This window comes from Mobula birostris, chromosome 9, assembly GCF_030028105.1.
Source record: "Mobula birostris isolate sMobBir1 chromosome 9, sMobBir1.hap1, whole genome shotgun sequence".
In the NCBI taxonomy this organism is placed as follows: domain Eukaryota; kingdom Metazoa; phylum Chordata; class Chondrichthyes; order Myliobatiformes; family Myliobatidae; genus Mobula; species Mobula birostris.
In genome coordinates, this window is record NC_092378.1 from 136398786 (window position 1) to 136406674 (window position 7889).

Sequence of the window (7889 nt, forward strand, 5' to 3'; positions counted from 1 at the left end):
GGATCGGCCATGCTAAAATGGTGGAGCAAACTTGGTGGCCCAAGTGGTTTAATACTGCTGCTATATTTCACGGTCCAGATCAACTACAGTCACATTATATGGTGGGGTACATTTATAGGGCCTGATGGTCTGCTCCTGCTCTATTCTAGTGTTCTTCAGCCAGAAAGTTTAACTGGTCATCTGGGGGCACCAGTTTGACTTGGGTCAAGTAAAATACGGTCAATGGACATTATGTTGGAGCAGTAGGTGAATGAGATTGTCTCTACCCATTTAGTATTGCCACTACTTCAGCAAACGCACATGATTTAGCTCTGCAGTGTTTAAATGTTTGCTTAGCACTAAACCAGACTAGATAACAGTACAAACATCCCTACCACAGCAGCCTAGCTTTTTCCAGAAGGTTCTTATATTCTCTGGTTGGTTCTGACCACCTGACACAACAGGAGTCGACGGTAATAGCTACTTAAAAACATACAGATTACACCTCACTTTATTTGTATTTACAATTCTTTCATACCATGCTGAGTCAGTGGTTAAATTGGTCTAGACTATGAACCCAGTGTTTGGAGTTCAACTACCAGCACAGAAGCAGGGCAGTTTAAATGCATTTGTTTAATTAGATGCATCAGGAACACAAATGCAAGAACAAAATTATTATCTTGCTGTAAAGCCCACCTGAAACTTTTGGAAAGGCATCTACTGCCTGTCACCAGCATGGAATACGTGTGACTCCAAGCCTGCAACAGTGTTGAGTCTCAACTGCCCTCCGAAATGGTCCCACAAACCATTCACTCCAGGGAACAAATTGGGAGTAATAACTCTTGGCCTCACCACATCCTAAAAGAATATTTGTCTCCAATGCAACAATTTATCCTCCACCTACCTTCCCTCTCACCTGTCTTCACCGATCACCTTCCAGCTTGTTCTCCTTCCCCTCCCCCACCTTCATGTTCAAAGTTCAAAGTTCAAAAAGCTTCTTCCAGAAGCTGAAGACTTTCTCTGGTTTGTGTTTTCTCCTACCTTTCCACTCCAGATGAAAGGACAGCCAAACTGTTGACTCTTTGTTCCTTACCATTGATAGTGCCTGGCCTGCTGAGTTCATCCAGCGTTTTCTCTATGTTACTCTGGATTTCTAGTATCTATGGGATCTCGGGTTAATTTACCTCTATTTATCCCTTGTTCTTGTGGCATTTGGCTTTTGGCAATGTGTTTTTTTTTTCATTTGACCTGACAATCTTTATTTGTTTCAAACGTTTCCCTCATCCTCACTGATTGAGTATCCACTTGCCCTGATAGGCAGGTACAGATAAAAGCAACGCATTGTTTAAGGAACAAAAGACAGCAAGGAGCGTGGAGTAATATTTCAACATAGATCTAGTGTGCCAACACCAACAGAGGTGTAGTGGAATGTTCTTTGTGTGTCAGTGATTTAATCTCAAGGAAATAGTAACAGTGGAGATGAAGGGTCTCGGCCGGAAACGTCTCTTTATCACTCTCCATTGATGCTACAGGGCTCCTCCAGCACTTTGTGTGGGTTACTCTGGATTTCCAGCATCTGCAGAATCTCCCGAGTGGGTGAAGATGAAAGTAACACTCAGACTTGAAACGAACTGACACCCATAACAAAACTCTCTTCAATTTATTACTAATCCTAAACGGGGAAAACAATTCCCGTTTCTGGGAAGGAGTCTACACTGGAAGCAATAGATCGCCGGGGATAAAGAAGTAACGAAACCGCGCTGAAACTTTCCCGCGTCAGTGCTAAAGGGTAGTGAGAATGAATGCCAGACAAAATTAAGACAAACACCCAAACACAAAGTCACCTTGCATAAAGTCGGCAGCAGATCAGTTTCGGGAGTCCTTTCATTTTCCTTGTTCTGACGTGTTAACACTGATGGAACTGAATGCCTCTGTTGTATTAGTTCATGTCCCAGCTGCCGTATGGCTGATTACCAGCGGGATGCATATTAGAGTATCATATCAAAATAGATTTCAGATCGCTCTTTAAAGTTTAATCCTCCTTTATTTTACCCGTCCACTCATTTTTTAACTGCCACGAAATCACTTTTAAACTGGGGTGAATCACTTCAATTTGACGTGCAACGAAGAGTTTCGATTTTCTACGCTTACGTTGCTCTCCACGGAGTTTCTCTTTCAAATGAGATTAGACCGCTGTCTGTTTATTTATACCGTATGCCTACACTTTGAACTGTGGTTCTGATGATTTTATTTTTGATGAAGGGCTCGGCTTGCCATTTCAGCGGTGTGAGCCTGCTCAAATAAGTCTAGGAACACGCTTCATGAAAGTAAACAAAACTTAAACAAGGAGAACGAAGAAATGTGAAAGAAGTTCACGAGTTTACTCTTAGTGTTGCTATAATTTAGAATGTGCTGTTTGAAAGGAAGAGGAAATAAAAATTTTATAGTATCTTTCTGAGAAATTGATAGATACTTGGAATGGAGGCAGGTAGGTGGAATTGTTAGGCGTATCCTGGAGTTATGGCATCTAGCAAATAATAATTTCAACAGCAATCAGACTTCAGGCCTGAAGGTGTATAGTAGATTCAGTTTAAAATGCAGCTCAAAACAATGGTGTTCTTGGAACTGCAGGATGGAATTGATTGCAAACATATCAACACTCCATTGACCTGAAATGTCTGCATATGCATGAATGCAGCCCAGCATCAGCGGGTATTAACATTCATTTTGGATGTCTGGAGTATTAAGTCGAAGATTTTGATTGGCTAGCTTCGCAGCAGGTCCATTCAAAGTGTTGGCTTCCCTGTCCAGGTTCTACTGCTAATCTGTTCACGGTGTTTTGAACCATCTTGATGTCTAATCAATATCTATTTGTTCCCCAGAGGCGTATATAAACCGGGTGAGACAACACCCCCAAATGTGCACTGATGATAGCTTCTTGATTGGAGCCAATATGTCTGCAAGCATTTTGCCAAGCTCAGCGATCAACCAAACTTCAAAATAGCCAACCCGTGCTACCAATATTCTGCAATATTTCAAATAGAATAGTCTTGCTGTTACCATTGATCTTTAGCATATAAAATGCCATGTAGTATTGGATCAGGCAGGCACCTTCTTCCAAGAGTGCCTCCAGTGTGATTCCTACTTGTTTGGCTGAATAAAGACTTCTGTATCTAGCAGCTTCAGTGTCCCTCTGGTGACTTTGATCACCATCACAGTAGAATTAACTGGAAAACTCCTTTAAAGGAACAACAGAGGTGAAATGGGCTGAATGCCCTATAAAGGAGAGATTGTGGTTGTAAGAGGCAAGCTAATGGAATAAAATGAAAAATACTTTCCACTTATATGACAGGGTTCAATCTCATATTTAGCAACCCACAGCAAAGGTCTTGACCTAAAATGTTCACTGTCCAATTCATCCCACGGATGCTGCCTGATCCAGCTGTTCCTCCAGAAGTTTATTTGTTTTTGCTCAGTCACTGCCTTGCTTTTCTTCAATTCCCATGGGTTCAAGCCTGACCCTGGTTCGCTGGCTGGTGAGGTAAATGCGAGGCCCGGAGACCTTATCTCAGAAACTGCCGGACGGGACAGGTGGGTGGGCCATTCATGAACTAATTCACCCTTTCTGCCATTTACCTCTGCCCACTGCTACTGAATGAACTCAGTAGCAAGCAGCCATCAATCCCGGGGATCATGGGTTTGCGCCTCTGATGGACCGTGTCCTCTCCAGGGCACAAGCCTGGGCGGGAAGATTAGAAGAACTGATTATTGCCCATGCACGCTCTCCACATCACTGATGTAGCCCAAGGGAAGGGCAAGGATTGATCCAGCTTGGCACCGGTGTCGTCGCAGAGGCTGTAAACAACATCAAACTGCCTTAGGGACCCCGGCTCAGGATTTCTTCCTCGGGGTTTTACTCCTGAAGCCTTTCCCATGGGTGGGTACGGCCGCAAGGCAGCGGAGGTTTAAAATCAGAGTTTTCCTGCTCCTAGGCAGGCTGCCGTCCAAGGCCGATGAGCCCCAACCGCCCAAAGCAACTGGTTTTGAGGCGCCAGTGGTCCACCTTTGCCCCTTCTCTTGTCAGTAGAAACACCTCCGCTGGGCCTAGTAGCTAAGCCACATGTGAAGGCCAAGAGGTTGTCAGAGGGTGTTAGAGATGCTATTTGGAGCACTTTATAAGTAGTGGGAGCTTATCCCCAGTACCACCCCCAGCAAGGACAACCTTAGGAACCTGAATGGGATCAGGTGTAATGAATGTTGATGTGAACCTTTACTGTCAAAGGACAGTGTTGCACAGCTGGAGCAGATTGGCAAAGGACCTTCAGGTTAAAGGTATTCAATATTCAGAATCAGAGTCCAGTTTATCGTCACCGGCATGTGATATGAAATTTGTTAACTTAGCAGCAGCAGTTCAATGCAATGCATAATATAGAAGGGGAAATAAATAACTAAATAAATCACAGTATATGTATACTGGAAATTAAAAATCGTGCAAAAACAGAAATAATATATATTGAAGAAGTGATGTAGTGTTCACCGGTTCAATGTCCATTTGGGAATCCGATGGCAGAGGGGAAGAAGCTGTTCCTGAATCACTGAGTGTGTGCCTTCAGGTTTCTGTACCTCCTACCTGATGGTAACAGTGAGAAAAGGGCATGTCCTGGGTGCTGGGGTGGGGGGGGGGTCCATCTTTTTCTAAGCTTGTGATTATGACTTGGAATTACTAAACTGATGTTTTTTTTTAAACTACAGTTGCTGAAAATCAAAAATAAAACAAAAAATGCTGGACGTAGTCAGCAGATCAGATGAATCAGAATCAGTTTTATTATCACTAGCATATGTCATGAAATTTGTGGTTTGGTTGCAGCATAATGCATATTATGCATAATGTAGTGCAATATATAATAATTTAAAAAGCTATAAATTACAATAAGCATGTGTGCATGTGTGCATGCGTGTGTGTGTGTGTGTGTGTGTGTGTGTGTGTGTGTGTGTGTGTGTGTGTGTGTGTGTGTGGTGTGTGTATAATTAAGTTAAATAGGTAGTGCAAAAGGAAAGAAAAGATAAAAGATTAGTGAGGTACTAGTGTACATGCATTCATTGCCCATTCAGAAATCTGATGGTGGAGGGGAAGAAGCTGTTCCTAAAATATTGAGCATTTGTCTTCTGGCTCCTGTACCACTTCCTTGATGGTAGCAATGAGAAGAGGGCATTTTCTGGGTGATGGGGGTCCGTAACGATGGATGCCACCTTTTTCAAGCATCTGCGGGAAAAGAAAGTTAACATTTAGGTCAGAGACCCTTTGTTAAAACCTAGGTTCTGGAATCCTCTCATTTTCTTTATTTTATCACAGGTCTTAAGTTGAAGAGCTTTTCATTAGTCCTATCAATTAGTTCCACTGCAGTGAGAAGGGTTGAAATGAGTGCCAAGACAATGATATATTGTATCATTTATTACTGAGATTACTTCATTTGTGAATCTGTTGCTTTAGGCATGGTTTCTGTGCCATTATGAAGAGAGACAAAGTTCTGCAGTCAGCCCAAAGACTGAGAAGGGTGTTCCACTGCCCTCCCTGATTAACTACTGTTGAAGTGGAGGAAATGCTGCAGATAATTTGTGCAAACTAACCTTCTGCAAATAGTGATGCAATAATGGGCAAACAATTTCTTTCTGCACTGTTAACTGAGAAAATGAAAATTCTCAGTCTCTTTCCTTTGAAATAGTGCCATCTGACTTTTTACACCATTTGAGAGAGTAAACATGTGAAAGTCTGCAGATGTGGAAATCCAAAGCAGCACACACAAAGCGCTGATGAAACTCAGCAGCAATGGAAGTGAAAGAAAACAGTCGACGTTTTGGGCTGAGACCCTTCCTCAGGACTGAGAAGGAAGGGGAAAGACACCAGGTTAAAAGGAGGGGGGGAGAGGAAGGAGATAGATGAAACCAGGTTCCCCTCCTGCTGCCCTTCTCCTATGGTCCACTCTCCTCTCCTATCAGATTCCTTCTTTTCCAGCCCTTGACCTTTTCCACCCACCTGGCTTCACCTTTCCCCTTCTAGCTGGCTTCCTTCCCCCCCCCCCCCATCATTTTAATCTGGTGTCTTGCCCCTTCCTTCTCGGTCCTAAATTTAGCCATCTGGCGCTAAGGTCACAGGGGGAGGGTCCAGACAAAGAGCAATCTTCAACAGTGGAGCTGACAGAAGATGACAACACATTACAACGGCAGTGAAGGTGGAGGAACCTGCAGCAGGGAAGGGTCCTCGGTTGTCCTGCACTCCACGCCACTGGATCCAGACCCTGATCTGTCGAGGACCGTTTGGTGGCTGCTGGTGCTTGAGCTTCTCCATGTTAAACAAAGAACAGGCATTCTCCTTCAAGGGAATACACCCTAACATCAAGAAGACCCACTAATAGACAATGCCTTCGGAGAACACAATGGTTAACTTGAGCAATCACACTGCTTACAGTATTCATTTATTTATCTATCTATCTATTTATCTTTCTACCTACCTATCTCTCTTTTTATTTATTTATTTATTGAGATACAGCATGGAATAGGTCCTTCCGGCCCTTTGAGCCACGCCATCCAGCAACCCCGAGATTTAATCCTAGCCAAATCACAGGACCATTTACAAAGACCAATTAACCTACGTCTTTGGACTGTGGGAGGAAACCAGAGCACTCTAAGGAAACCCACATGGTCAGGCCAAGATCGCACAAACTTCTTACGAGCTGTGGCGGGGCCTGGACCATAAGACCGTAGGATACAGGAGCAGAATTAGGCCATTCGGCCCATCGAGTCTGCTCTGCTATTTCATCATGGGAGGGCTAAGAAGTATAAACCAAGGCAGTGTGGCAAGGACCAAACACTGTCGACAAGAGCAGGCTTTTTTATTTGTTGTGGCCCTTACACTTTATCTGCCCACCTGAAGTACACTTTCTCTGTAACTGCAATACGATATTCAGCATTCTGGTTTTCACTTTACTACCTTGATGTACCTTTGAATGGTATGATATGTCTGAAGGGCATTGCAACAAAAGCTCTTCACACGCAATAATAACAAACCAGTAACAATACCTCCAAACTTTGTTACATTATTCACCCATTTTACAGGATGTGGGTGTTTCTCACGACATCACTATTTACTGCTCAGACCTAATTAGTCTTGAATTGAATGGCTTGTGGGTCTGTTCAGAGGAGTACTTAAGGAGCTGCCATCTTGACAGGTTCGGTGTCACATGACTCCCAGATTTCTTCCCTGCAGTTTATCAGTGTATGAGATTTTTTTTTCAATAATCTAGTTGTTTTGCTGTTCTCATCACACATAATTAGTATTTATATTTTCTAAAAATTCAGATTGTTTTGGATTGTGATCTCCATAGCTGCCGTAATGGGATTTGAACCTGATTTCCCCAGGTTTCTGGTCCAGGCCCTTGGGTTTTGAGCTGCAAGAAGAAATGGGCAGAAAAATATTTACTCATGTTGAAAATATGAGCTGGACTAATAAAATGAAACAAAAAATGCCAGGCAGTATTTTAGGAGATAGTGTTATCATTTCAAATTAGGATGGAGACACATTTGGATATTATGAACCTATAAATCTGAATTTGAATTCGTACATATTCACATGCATATTTTACAAAGCCATAAATACAGGAGTATAATCACATGTATGCTTCCTGTATACATTATTGAGTGTTCAATCATACAGTATATTGTTTATGAAGCTGTAAATTTGAGTCTTTATCCAGATTTATGATGTAATTTAATTAACCTAACAGACCAGTGGCCCTGAAGCACTGTATTCCTCAGCTCTGCATTCCAGTCTCCTGGTTGAAGCTTTTCACTTCCTCGCTGATCAGAAACAGAACCAGGTTTATTGTCACTGACATAAGCTGTGAAATTGGTTG

The 7889-nt window shown here is 42.7% G+C and overlaps 1 protein-coding gene across 1 annotated transcript in view; it reads right to left on the reverse strand.

Annotated features, from left to right (window-relative positions):
* rmi2 (RecQ mediated genome instability 2) overlaps positions 1 to 2090 on the reverse strand; it is a 95090-nt gene extending 93000 nt beyond the window's left edge. Inside the window, exon 1 of the transcript XR_011887287.1 lies at positions 1824 to 2090. The gene's annotated coding sequence lies outside the window, so the exon portion shown is untranslated. The remainder of the gene's footprint in view (positions 1 to 1823) is intronic.
* Positions 2091 to 7889: the final 5799 nt, after the last annotated feature.